The sequence below is a fragment of the Camelina sativa genome, chromosome 6 (assembly GCF_000633955.1).
Source record: "Camelina sativa cultivar DH55 chromosome 6, Cs, whole genome shotgun sequence".
Lineage (NCBI taxonomy): Eukaryota > Viridiplantae > Streptophyta > Magnoliopsida > Brassicales > Brassicaceae > Camelina > Camelina sativa.
In genome coordinates this window covers 9,328,315-9,342,994 of record NC_025690.1, presented here as the reverse complement: position 1 = coordinate 9,342,994, position 14,680 = coordinate 9,328,315, and positions in this window count along the sequence as shown.

The following is a 14,680-nucleotide window of genomic DNA, read 5'->3' as shown; positions in this document are numbered from 1 at the left end:
CAACCACTCCATCGAGCATCCGATCGAGTGTCTGCTCGAGCTCCATCCATAGCTTCCTATTTTAGCATTTTTACATTCTGCATTTTATCATCATTAGTTGCTAGATAAAAACATTCATCACACTTGGCTTAACTTAGATAAGTATCCACATCCTAATTTCTTGCATCACATCCATTATGGATTGATATCCTTTATGCTGCAACAACATAAGGGTAATTGAAACACCTTGCATCCACCTGTTCATCCATCATCCCTTCCATCATTCATCATCATCACACATACAAAAGAACATGTTTCAATTTGGCGTCGTTGCCATATGGGTGTTTGTTTGTGACATTTAGGATTCATACAAGTCTAAGATTAAGTTCTATTGTTACTTTGATCACTATTGATTAAGATTCTTCATCTGCTTGTTTGTTTTGAGTCTCATGTACCAACTCGACCACTACTCGACCGTGTGCACGATCGAGTACCTGATCGAGTCGACTTCCAGATTAAACGAACAACTCATCTCAGTAAGCTCGACCATCCACTCGAACTTGTGCTCGACCGAGTGTCAGTTCGAGTACCTAGTCAAGTCAGTTGATGCAAACCAGATCTAAGGGAAATCAGAATCTTCAGAGGTACCTTGATCACATCAATCAACTACCAAGAGACCTAAGACAACAGAGAACAAGAATCCAACAAGAACAAGAGAATCAGTTGCTAATGGAGCAACAAAACAATCAAGATCTAAGACCAAGGAACATTGGTGCTGGAGATGCACCAAACACACACAACCAAAGAGTTGGTATTGTGCCTCCAACAGTTGCTAATAATAACTATGAGATCAAAAGTGGGTTGATCTCTATGATTCAAGCAAATAAGTTCCATGGTTTGCCTATGGTTGACCCTTTGGACCAACTTGATGAATTTGATAGAATCTGTAGCCTCACAAAGATCAATGGTGTAAGTGAAGATGGTTTCAAGCTAAGAATGTTCCATTTTTCCCTTGGAGATAAGGCACACTTGTGGGAGAATACCTTGCCAACAGGAGCTATCACCACTTGGGATGCTTGCAAAAAGGCCTTCTTGGCCAAGTTCTTCTCTAATGCAAGAACTGCAAGGTTGAGGAATGAGATTTCTGGTTTTGCACACAAGAATAATGAAAGCTTTTGTGAGGCATGGGAGAGATTCAAAGGCTTCCAAACTCAATGCCCACATCATGGCTTTAGCAATGAATCTCTACTCAGTACCTTATATAGAGGAGTTCTACCTAAGATAAGGATGCTATTGGACACAGCTTCCAATGGAAACTTCCTCAATAATAATGTAGAAGAAAGATGGGAGCTAGTGGAGAACCTAGCACAATCTGATGGGAACTACAATGAGGACTATGATAGAACAGTAAGGGTTGTCTCCACTGATCAAGATGAAAAGTATAAGAAGGACTTGAAGGTTGTCAATGAGAAGCTGGACAAGATTCTACCTAGTCAACAGAAGAATATTCACTTCCTTGCTGAAGAAGACACAACAATTCAAGCTGGGGAGAATGAGTTGGCTGAGTTGTGTTATATGCAGAACCAAGGTGGCTACAAACCTTACAACCAGTTCAAGAACAACAATCTCTCTTATAGGAGTACCAATGTGGCAAACCCACAAGACCAAGTATATCTTCCTCAACAGCCCCAACAACAGAACAACTATGCCCCCAAGCAGCAACATAATGGTTTTCAGGCCCCAATGTGTCCCCCTCCAGGGTTTCAGACTAACCAAGGCCAAGAACCAGATTTGAGAGCTATGATGCAACAAATGCTACTTGGTCAAGCAAATGGGCAGATTGAGGATGCAAAGAAGTTTGCTGAGCTGAACCAAAAGCTAACTTCTCAGTATAATGATCTAAACATCAAGTTTGAGAGTCTGAACTTTAGAGTGAAGTACATGGAGAGCAACATTGCTTATTCATCAGCTCCAAAGCCTAACCAACTTCCTGGAAAAGTCATTCAAAACCCAAGGGAGTTCACTGCTAAAGCTATTAAACTTCATGAGGAAGCTGTCACTGAGGACAGTGAAGTTCAAGCTGGGGAGGATTTATCACTAATTGAAGCCAAGAGCAAAAATTTTACACAACAGGCACAAGGCGGCAAGGAACTCGACCAGGCACACGATCGAGTACTTGATCGATTGGCTGATCGAACCATTGCCACAGAAGCTGTGAAACCTGTTAGGTACATCCCTCCTGCTTACAAACCTCCTTTGCCATTCACATGACGTTTCAAGGCACAAAAGCTGAAGGAACTTAGTGAAATCATTGAAAGGAATCAGTTGAGAAGCTCAAGAGTTCAGTTTAGGAATTAACTGGTCTAGTAAAGGATCTCCAAATGCAACTCAACAAGAGGTCTTTCAAAAAAGCAAGACCAAGGCTCAAGATTAAGAAACAAGGTTCAAGTTTTAAGGAGGTAGTGATCAAGCAAGAACACCACAATGATCAAGAGGTACCAGGGAGGATTTCATCACCTCTTTGTTCTCTAAACCAAGCCTGAAAAGGGCAGTCAAAGTCAAGTTTAGAGACTATAAACAAGCTCACTAGGGAGGAAGTCCCTAAAGTATCATTGTAAATATGTTTAATTTTCCTTGTAGTTTTGATATCTTTTCTTTTATGTTTGTGTTGGGCAGGCTATTTTATGAAGGTGTAGATTGTTTTGGAATGAATTGGACTTGTGCAAGTAGACTCGCAAGCCCACTCGACCAGCCCATGAGAGGTACTCGATCGAGTGGCCTACGAGATCAAGCCCAATCGATTCAAATTTTTCTTGCACGATTGAGTGGAGGGAGAAAGCAGTTCAAAATTCAAATTTTGGTCAAAATTCGAGTTGCAGAAAAGAGAGTCAAATATTCCCAATTCAAAATTGAATGCCAAAAACGTTCCACCATTGTCTCTTTGTCCTCTTAGCCTCTTTATATAGAGGTAAACTCGGTCCAAGGCTCCTCACACTCTCTCATTTGTTTAAGACAATCAAAATCTAGCTTAAAATCTCTCTCAAGTTCATATCTTTGTTCAAGCTTTGTTGTTTTGGTTTTGGGTTACTAACCTATTAACTTTAAGCTTTGAGTCTATCTCTTTCAGTTCTTTCTTTCAAAATGTCTTCAAGGTCTACAAGGTAATCTCAACAAGCTGTTGATCGCTCCATGGAACGAAGAGATGCACAGCTTGCATCAAGAAAACAAGCTGGTGGAAGTACTCGAGCAGGCAAAGGACCAAGTGCCAGCTCGAGTAGGCGATCAAGTGGAGTTGCGAACAAGAAACATCAACCAGCTGAAGAGGACCCTGAGCGAACTGAAAGTGAAGAGGAGATGGAGTTCACTCTTCAAGAACACATGAGGAGGAACAAAACAAAAGGGAAGAGGCCAGCAGTAGAACAACAAGAAGAGGTTGAAAGTGAAGAAGAAGAGTAGGAAGAAGAAGGGGAAGAAGAAGAAGAATCTTGTGGGTTGACTCCAAAACAGCTCTATGGAGCATTCATGAAGATGAGCTTTCAAGGAACAAGGTATCCACATAAGGAGACCATGGAGAAGCTGGGCATTGATGAAGATGTGGAGTTTCTCTTTGAGAAGTGCAATTTAAGCAAGTTCATGAGCTTGTGCATGGAAGGGTATAGAGAAGAGAGCTGTGAGTTCTTAGCCACCATCAAGATGCACTTCTATCCAAGGATGGATAAAGAGTTGGGAGCTGGTTGTTGTGACTTCACCATCAAGGGTAGAAGATATGAGCTTTCTTTCAAGAAGATAGCTAATATCTTTGGATTTGAAGTTAGGAGTGAAAAGAATATGGTTATACCAAGAGAAGAACTCTTTACTGTTAGGGAAACCATTGGAGATAGCAACCTCTACTCATCCTCCAAGTGCAAGAGCTCAAAGATAAGGAACCCAGTCCTAAGGTACTTCCACAAGTGTCTAGCAAACACTTTCTTTGCTAGAAAGGAGACAGGAAATGTGAATGAAGGAGAACTGAAGATGTTTGATGTGGCCCTCAATGGTATCATCCTCCAAGCAAGAAATGGCACCATCATCTTTGGGAGTTGTGTGGAGACTGATCTTGCCATGCTCCTTATTGACCAAATGATCTACTATAGAAGCTGGGTAAGCAAGTTGCACAAGAGAGGCTCAGTTGGAGTCCTAACCATTGGAGGCATCATCACTCCAATGTTATTAGCTGCTAAGGTACCACTCAAGGGAGAGCAAGCCAAACCAAGATGGGTAGACACAAGCTACCTCACCTCCACTATCATTCTAGCCAAGGAGATGCACTATGGAAAGCACCTTTTCAACTTTGAGCATCCAACATTAGGGAAGACTCAACTTGTTCTACCAAACAAGGCACTCACCACCATAAGTGAAGGGTTAAACATTGATTTTTGGCCAGCTGCTGAGTTTTTGTTTGATGGGACAGCCCATATAAGAGAAGATCAAGATAGAGATGTTGAGATGGTTGATGGAGAAGAGCAATTTTACTTTGAAGATTATGAGCCAAGTCCAAGAGATAGTAGAGGAGTGAGGGAGACTAGCAAGAGGTTGACACTTCTACAAAAGTGGAACAAGTGGCATGGGAAGAACTTTGACAAGCTGAAGAAGAAGATGGGAAAAATGACTAAGTCCATCAAGGGTTTAAAGAAGGAGATTGTTGAATTGAAGAGTGGAAATTCTTCACCAGCACCATCTAGCCCTTTGAGAAGGAGTAGCTCAACTAGAGCACTATCTAGAGCTGAAAACCAAGTGGAGCCAGCTAGAGCTTCAATGCATGAGCCAATTCAGAGGAGGAGAGGTTCAAGTCGCCCAGAACAGCAGTTTCCGAGGCACTCGACCGGTTCACTCGAGCACACACTCGACCGAGTACCACCAATGCACTCGGCCGAGTACTTGCCCATGCCTCCATATGGTTTCCCAGCTCCAGCAGGTTATCCAAGATATCCCTATGGCCAAGCCTACCCTCCCATCCCACCCCAATACTTCATGGATCCAGCCCTCTTGCAGCAATTCTACCAGCAGCAAGGAAGCCAATATATCTCACAACCATCAACTCGCAGTCCAACTCGACCACCCCACTCGACTGAGCACTCGACCGAGTACTAGTCGATGGCTATAGTCGAGTTGCCTCCTTCTCCACCTCCAAATCCAAATCCAAGCTCCAGCTACACCTTTGACAACATGAATGAGGATGTATACACCTTCTTCCACAACCAATAAGGTACCAACATCAACATTTCATTGTAAATACCATTTCATCTCATGTTTAGTTTTCTTTTCACTCTTGAATCCTCTCACAAATTTTTCTTACACAAGGGACTGTGTAATTTAAGTTTGGGAGAGGGTTTGAGATAGTATTTGACATTGTTTTATATTTTCTTATTTCAAAATTTTAGCAAAATCATGTTAGTATTTGCATTTCATCTAAGGCATAAAAAAGACCAAAAATTTTGAAATTTTTTCACAAAAATCTTTGAAAAAACAGAGTGTTCATGTAGTTTGCATTGCATATTAAGATCTTGTTAGGACTTTTTCATATTGCATTAGGGGTCAATGATGAGTTTAGCCTTGTTAACTTGCTTGAATTCACTAAACTAGGATCAATGCCCAAGTTAATAGTACTTTGATGCTAGTTGAGTAGCTAGAAACATAAGATTGAACCAAGTCTAGAATTCCTATATTGCATTCTGTCTAAACTAAAGCATGTTGTGATATGAAACCATTTCCTATTTATAAGAACCTAATATTGACTTTTAAATATCAGTTTGTGCATTGCTTTAAACGCATGGATACTTTACACATATTTGGATCATCTTTCCCATTTTTTTACCACTCTTGTTGATCCAAGTAGTTGAATTCATTATTGAATCAGTTTCCCCTACCCTTAACCAACCCTTCTTTCAAGCCATGTTATATTTTGTGTGTATGAGGCCTATTTTAGGATTGAGCTTGGTAGAAAGTGTTAGTTTTGAACTGACAAGAATGAAACCTTGTGTAGTTCTAGTTTGCATTTTTCAAACTAGATTGGACTAGGAGGTTTAAATTCTAGGTTGGGACTTGGTATGTTTAAAAACAGAGAAGAAAAGAGGGAAAAGAGAAAGAAAAGGGTAGAGTCTTTAGGAGAGGAATGTGTTTAAGTAAATATAGGCTCTAGTGAAAGAATGGGAATTATGAAATTGTTAAAGATGTTTCTGTTCAAAGAAAAAGAAAGAAAGAAAGTTAGAAAAGTCTAGCAAAAAGCTTTTATGTCTTAAGAAATGAGAAGAAAAAGGAGCCATAGCAAATAAGAAAGAAACCCCATTCTACTAGATGATTCAAATAAGAAACCTCTCCTAAGGCTTAAAAACAAAAGAGAAAAGGGTATTTGAGAAAAGATGAAGTTAAAGGGTAGAACTAGGACATTATGGTATTAGAATAATAGGAGCAAATACTTTGGGTACCTTTGGGTAGACAATGTTCTGTTCTTGTATGTGTCTAAGTGATCTTACCTTTAGCCTTTTTCTAAAGCTCAATCCACTTTTTGTGAGAGAAACCTTGTATTTGATAAGCCCCACTCAAAAGAGAGACCATTTTTGTCTCTAAACCCTTATTACCAAGCCAAATGAGTTTAAGCATTGCATGAGTTGATTCATATTCTTGTTTGATGAATGTTAAAGGAAATGGTTGACTTGAATGCATGTGGAAGTCTAAGGTTTGAATCAGTTAAGGTTGTGAAAGGCTTGTCTAAAATTTTTAAGTACAGCTCATTCAACTTGCATCCTAGTACTAGTAACTTGGACATTGATTCTAGCTAGCTTATTAGCAAGTTTTAGGTGATGACATCCCACTTCCAAACCTCATTCTCCTTCTTATATCTTGTTTATTTGCTTGAGGGCAAGCAAATACTAAGTTTGGGGGTGTTGATGTTAATATATTTTATCCTGTTTCACCTTAGTATATTCACATCTTTTGCATGTTTTACTATCTAGTTTGGCCATTATTGAGTAGCTTTAGGACTGTTTATGCATTAGAGTAGATTTGCATTGCATTTGCATAGTTTCTTGCATAAACAGGTGATTTTGGATCCTAAGGAGTATGGAAGGATGCCGAGAAGGATTTGAGCTACCAAGTGAAGAGGATCAAGGAGTTATAGCAGAGGGAACCAAATCTGCGAGTCCACTCGACCACCACACTCGACCAGACACTCGACCGTGTGCTAGGAGGGACTCGATCAGTTGGAAGAAGCAGAAGAGGCGACCACTCGACCATGTACTCGACCGAGCACCTAGTCGAGTTGACCGAGCCGCCTGGCTATTTTATCTTCTAGCCATTTTAGGGCTTACCCTCACTCCTATATAAGTCACTTGTACCTCATGGCCGCCCAGAAGTCAGAGAGAGTCAGAAATAATATTNTAGTAACTTGGACATTGATTCTAGCTAGCTTATTAGCAAGTTTTAGGTGATGACATCCCACTTCCAAACCTCATTCTCCTTCTTATATCTTGTTTATTTGCTTGAGGGCAAGCAAATACTAAGTTTGGGGGTGTTGATGTTAATATATTTTATCCTGTTTCACCTTAGTATATTCACATCTTTTGCATGTTTTACTATCTAGTTTGGCCATTATTGAGTAGCTTTAGGACTGTTTATGCATTAGAGTAGATTTGCATTGCATTTGCATAGTTTCTTGCATAAACAGGTGATTTTGGATCCTAAGGAGTATGGAAGGATGCCGAGAAGGATTTGAGCTACCAAGTGAAGAGGATCAAGGAGTTATAGCAGAGGGAACCAAATCTGCGAGTCCACTCGACCACCACACTCGACCAGACACTCGACCGTGTGCTAGGAGGGACTCGATCAGTTGGAAGAAGCAGAAGAGGCGACCACTCGACCATGTACTCGACCGAGCACCTAGTCGAGTTGACCGAGCCGCCTGGCTATTTTATCTTCTAGCCATTTTAGGGCTTACCCTCACTCCTATATAAGTCACTTGTACCTCATGGCCGCCCAGAAGTCAGAGAGAGTCAGAAATAATATTTAGAACCTAGTATTTTACCCTTTTGGGATTATCTACTTTTTCCTTTCTTTTTGTTAAGATCTTTAGCCACTTTTGTACCAAAAACCAAGAATCTTTTGATACTTATTTGTTTCATAACTTTCTAAGTATTGAGTATTTGAGTTTGATTTCTTCTTCAATATTGTAGATCTCTATCTCATCTTTCTAACCATCCAAGTTTCAATGATTTCTGGGTTTATGATTTTGTTCATCATGTTTAGTGATTGTGAGTAGTGGCTTAGGATCTTAAGGATGGATTAGGCTGGGTAAAAGTTATGGGCTTTTAGATTGATCAAGCTTTATTGTTATAGATCTCTTCTAGATTAGATAAGCTCTATGTTGTTCTTATACTGAGAAGGTAAGAACAGATCTTAAGCTTTTTAGCATCACACCAATGTCTAGGTTGCTAGATAAGGCTAATACTAGAGATTATCATGAAGCATGCTAAGAGATTAGATGTTTTGTTTGATTTTTGACAATAGTGATCTGGGTTTTAACACCTGCTTTTATATGTAATAGCTAGTGAGAGCTAGTTTATGAGTATCTAAGCTCCATTGTTATTACCATGAGAATGGAGTAACAAGTCTTAGAAGATCACTGTCTAGAGATTAGCTCATTGTTGATTGAGGTTTGTTGGTCAATCTAGATAACCATTGCTTAAGCCCAGCCTATGAATACATCCTTATGACCTTTCTTTGACTGTTGATTCTCTATTTCAAGCTTTGTTATTAGTTTCTAGTTTGATTTACTTTAGTCTTACTCTGTTTTCTTTGTTGTCCTGTCTCTGTTTTGCATCCGCACTCTAACTCGACCAACCACTCCATCGAGCATCCGATCGAGTGTCTGCTCGAGCTCCATCTAGAGCTTCCTATTTTAGCATCTTTACATTCTGCATTTCATCATCATTAGTTGCTAGATAAAAACATTCATCACACTTGGCTTAACTTAGATAAGTATCCTTTATGCTGCAACAACATAAGGGTAATTGAAACACCTTGCATCCACCTGTTCATCCATCATCTCTACCATCATTCATCATCATCACACATACAAAAGAACATGTTTCACCCGCATAGCATCGATTATCCAATTATGTCCTAATTTGATTATAAGATGTCTACTCCGATTGCTTCCCGCTTAATTTTGTATATACCGATTATTTTTGAAGTCAAATATAAATCAAATATATATATTTTGTTATTTAGACATTTAAATTATGAGTTTATGATGTTTTACAATAATTAATGTATAAAATTTAATGAAAATCATAAAATTTTCTTTTAAAATTACGTTTTTATGTGTTTACCGTAATTTGAAAGACAATACTATAGTTTTATATTTTAGTTGATATTTTTTTAACATAAACAGAATTATTCATATATTTAATACTATATATTTGTATTTTATTATTAATTTAATAAAATAGCCCTAAAACTAGTCCCCAATTAATCTCCGTTTAATCCCCGATTTTCTTGCTAAGCGCTAGGCTCACCTCGACCGCCCAACTAGCACCTAGCGATTTCTAAAACAGGGACTGAAACTAACTAAAACAACGCCATTTTAATAATTTCATAGCAACCACAACACATTGAAAATGACGAAAATGGCGTCGTTTTAATCAATCGCATTGCAACTTGGACGCGACGAGTCGTGTAACTCAGCACCGTTAAACTCTGACTTAACACCGTTCGAACATATGTTGAAACTTGAAATTGACAACATTTCATATTTTTAGGTAGTAAATTTGAATTTTATAATTGTTCAGGTTGTTATTTGCAGGGTAATGAAGTTTAGGTTTGAAAAAACGTTTGACAAATAGTTGGGATAGAGTTTGGTCGTTTCCCCGTCAGGATACATCTATATTAACATTTTTGAAGTACATTTTGGTTTATGCCCTTTAAGTTTTAATTATTTAATTTTTTATTTTACAACAATAACCCCTAAAGAAATTCTATAAATAACATTGCAGAGAAACTCAAATACTAAACTTTCTTAAACTGACCAACATTTGTTACATTTATTGCCATAAAATCTTAACAACATCTATACATTCCAATTTTTCCAAAAACAACTCTACCCATTAAAGTTTTAACTCATTAAATCTCCAAAACTATTTTTATGGATGCTAGAATCTCTCAAATTTAAATGATATACCACAAATTTTCTATAACAAAAGTTTACAATCTCAATAATTATATTAACATTAATAAATTTCCTAAACTGAAAATCCAATCTATATATACATTTTTGAAGTACATTTTGGGTTCTACCCTTTTAATTTTGCTTATTTAAAATTTTAGTCCCTACAAAATTGCACTAAAAGCAAGAAGTAAAATATGGTAAATTGAAAAAATCAATTTTTTTATAGAAACTAATTAATTCTACTTAAATTCCTTATTAATAGCAAATTTCTTTTCTATATATGTATTCCGAAATAAAAAAATAGAAAAATCAATCATTAAACTGTATACACTGAAAAATAAACAATCAATTAAATTAAATAATTATATATCAAACAAATAGTATTATTTTAAATAAATAAAACAGTTAATTATTCTGATTAAAGATACATTATACAAACAGTTATAATTCATAATTTTAGTGTTTTCATGATAAAATTATAATACTTTAAGAATAATTGTATCACTAAAAATTAAAAATATATAATTTTATTACTAAATTAAATACCGCTAAAATTAAACATCATTATAAATAAAATTAAGTAATTGTCACGAGTTAAATCCTAGTATGTTTTTATTTTAGAAATCAATAAAAATTTCTGAATCATATGTAACTTAGGTTTATAAATCAATGAGCTAATAATATTTTTTTAATTTGGATAAGAATGACCGGTGTCACTAAGTGACTCACTACTCATGCTTATTTTTCAACCTAGTCTACAGCGGGTCGGAAACTTCACGTTGACCCGATCTGTCAACTACTAAACCTTTAACGTTGATAATTAATTATTTAATTAGTGATACAGTCTAGGGCTTTACATTCTATTAATCTAAAACTTTGAATATAATTAACACAAGAAGACATTAGGTGGGATGAGACAAACGTATCAATACAATAAAACATCTAGGTTATTCACCAAGTGCTGACAGCTCAACTTTTGTATTGAAGCACAGACTGACACATCAGAAAAATCTGTAACTAACCAAATTATAACAATTAATACAACCCATTTTTTTTTGACACATCAGAAAAATCTATAACCAATCAAATTAACAATTAATACAACTCATCTTTTTTTTGACACATCAGAAAAAATCTGTAACCAATCAAATTATAACAATTAATACAACTATCTTTTTTTTGCCAAAGACACATTGATTTCTTCTTTTTTTATCGTCCAATTTTAGTATTGTATTTTTTTTTAGCAAAAAACGATGGTAGTACCGGCAAAGGTCTTAGCGGATTTGTAGCTCCCATATCGGCCTCTCGACAAAGCCGCCTCCTGGACTTCCTGCTCCTAGAAAGGAAGAACCGTCGTAGATTCGGTGTAGGAATGGGGAATTAATCGGTTGTGGTGCTTCTAGGAGGTTTTACATGGGGATGAACCTCGATTCCGACGAGCTTCTTTTAAGTGTCGTTTGCGATTTCTTCTTCTTTTCTAATTGGATTTGTAATTTAGATTTTAATTGATTTGTAATTGGCAGCTCTCATATGATGTTGTTGTCGAATATTGCAAGTTACAATATTGCAGTATTGCAAGTTAAATTCATAGAAGAAACAACAATAACGAGGATGAGGAGGAAGGAGAAGAAAAATTGTAGAGGTGCATGCGTCAATGTATATATCTCCTCTTCGATTCTGGGTAAGTGAATTTTCTATCCTTTTTCTCCAGATTCAGATTGACTTTAATTGATTAGTGTAAAATTTTGAATTTAATTCATGTGCTTTGTGTTCTCAAAGAGGTAATGCTAACGAAGCAACTTACCTAAATAATTTTTGCTTCTCCAGAATGTATTTGAAGTGAGGATAAATGATGAACCTTTGAGATTTGAGATTTGGTTTTTTAAATGACTTGCTTGATTTTCAAACTCTTTGTGTAATCTCGAACTCTCCAATAGAAATTTCCATTTAGTTCTTCATTTTTCAGATCTCAAGTTGGAATAAGAGATAATTATGGATCACAAATGAAATCTAAATTAATTTTCTTTTATTGTTGACTAGCCAACTTCTGGATTTTTTTTTGTGGAGTTAGTTTTTTGTTGTTGCATATATGCCAGTGTGAGGGCAATGCATTTTTATGAGATTGAATTCCTTTTTTGCTACTCCTTGGGTCTGGATTTGGTTCGGCAGATGTTGAGTTTCTTTATACGGAACATTAATTTTTACTTGTTGCAGCAATATAATCTTCTGAACTTATTTTTCATCCACAGGCTTTGATTACAACAAGAAATGTATTTGGTGAAAGGATCTACTGAACTGTCTTTACATATGGGGGAAAATACAAAGGCAACCGTATATCCAACAGCAAACAACACTTGTTTTCTTGAAAAGCCAACAGAGGCTATGGCTGGAAAAAAGAGAAGGAGAATTATGGAGGTAAGGAAACACAAGAAGTTATGAAAGATGAGGATATGTCTGTACCAACGAAAATGGAGATAGATACTGAGATAAAAAAGATGATCAAAAAGCTGTGATGGAAGATACATAGTCAGAGGTTAAGACAAGTGGAGACAATGCTGAGAATGAAAAAGTTGTGACGGAAGATAAGAGTAAGAGGTTAACTTGTGATTGTAGGCAAGACTAATCATTTGGAAGAAGAGATGTTATAGTTTTACAAATACTAAAAATGCAGACTAAAAGACTAAAAGAGTAAATAACACTTTTATCTTTGTTCAAAAAGCTTCACGATGGAGTAAGAATAATAAAGATGTTTCTTTGATGAAAAGATTGAAACTAGGAACCCATAGGTCAAACTATTTTCTTCATTTTTATTTACTCGTAGTTTTGATGTTACATCATGAACATTTTTATTTACTCGTAACTTTGATTAAGTATAACTTTGATGTGATTACGAATATGCGATAGAGGTAGATATTGAAATATTTTTTGGTTTGATTTGAGGCGTATTTTGTTTCATTTCAGTATGGTTTTAGCTTTTTGGGATCTAGAGTTTTTTAATATATAAATATTATTTTTTTCGTTTAATGTTGAAAAATTAGATTTTTTAAGGTAAAAAAAATTGAGAAATGATAATTAATCAATCGAGGCATTGACTTCTTTTTTTTGTTATTATTATAAACAACATACAAAAATAATTGAAATAAAAATAAAATACAAAAACAATCTCGCAGCGTAGCGCGGGTACTATCCTAATTATACTTAACAAATAGAAAACACTAAATAAGCACGTTTTTGGGATGCAAAAGTTGGGAAACAAGTCAATCGGCTGCTTCCACAAAAGCTACGGGTCAATAATTTGTTCTCCTTTGAATATTTTATAACCACACAAATATAATTATATACACATCTATATAAATAATATCCAGTGAGAAATATTGTATATACTGCCAGTAAGCATGGCCAGTTACTACTAATATTATTTAAAAAATACATATAAATTTTTTGCTTCAGAAATTTTCATGGGATAACTACAAAATTTGGTTTGTATAGCTACGAAAAATATTGTAGCTATTTACATATTTTCGTCGTATATTTATATTTGCTACAAATTTGTTTCAAAAAAAAATTTGCGTCTATAAGGTAGTAGCTAATTAATTTTAGTAGACAATCGTAACAAATTTGCTACAATTTAATTTGTGTCAGTTTGCTTCAATTTTGATTCACTACATTTAAAATTTAGAATCAAAAGGAGATGATAGGAAAATAAAAAATTTAATATGAAATAAATCTTCTAAATATCTATATTAATTGTAGAATATTATATATATGGATATTTATAATATTTTAATTATGTTTGGTTATAAGGATAGTAGAGAGAATTAACTTAATTTGTTTGAATATGAATATAAATATTTAATGATATTTAATGGTAAATATTTCCAAAAACATATTTTTGTGCAAAAACTGCTACAATTATACTAGTATAGATAGTTAAAAATATTTCTACGTTATACTTTGTGAGAATAGTTAGTAACTAAACACTACAAATTTTGTTACGATACACAATATTGGATATATTTGTTACACATATATTGCTACTTATTTGTAGCTAATTACCACAAAATAAGTTACATTCATAATAGTGGGTGTATTTGTTACAACAATGTTGTTACTTATGGGTAGCTAATTACTACAATATAAATTAATAAATAAAAACTACAAAATTAATTACGATGATAAGTAGTGAGTATATTTGTTACAGAAATATGGTTACTTATCATTATCATTAGCAATTTACCACAAATTTTATTGGTATCTAAAGTTGTCACTAATTACTACAAATAACTACAATTTTGCTACTATTTTTATTTTATTTTATTTTTTATCGCTAATTAGTAAAAAATTGTCGCAATAATTTGCTACAAACTATTTGTGTGACATATGGCGAAGCTTCTTTGTAGTGGATGCCATTGTAAAAGATGTCATATATCTAAAAGATAACTTAAATCACCTCTGTAAAAATAATTATTTTGAACGATGTATACGCAATTTTTTAAATGT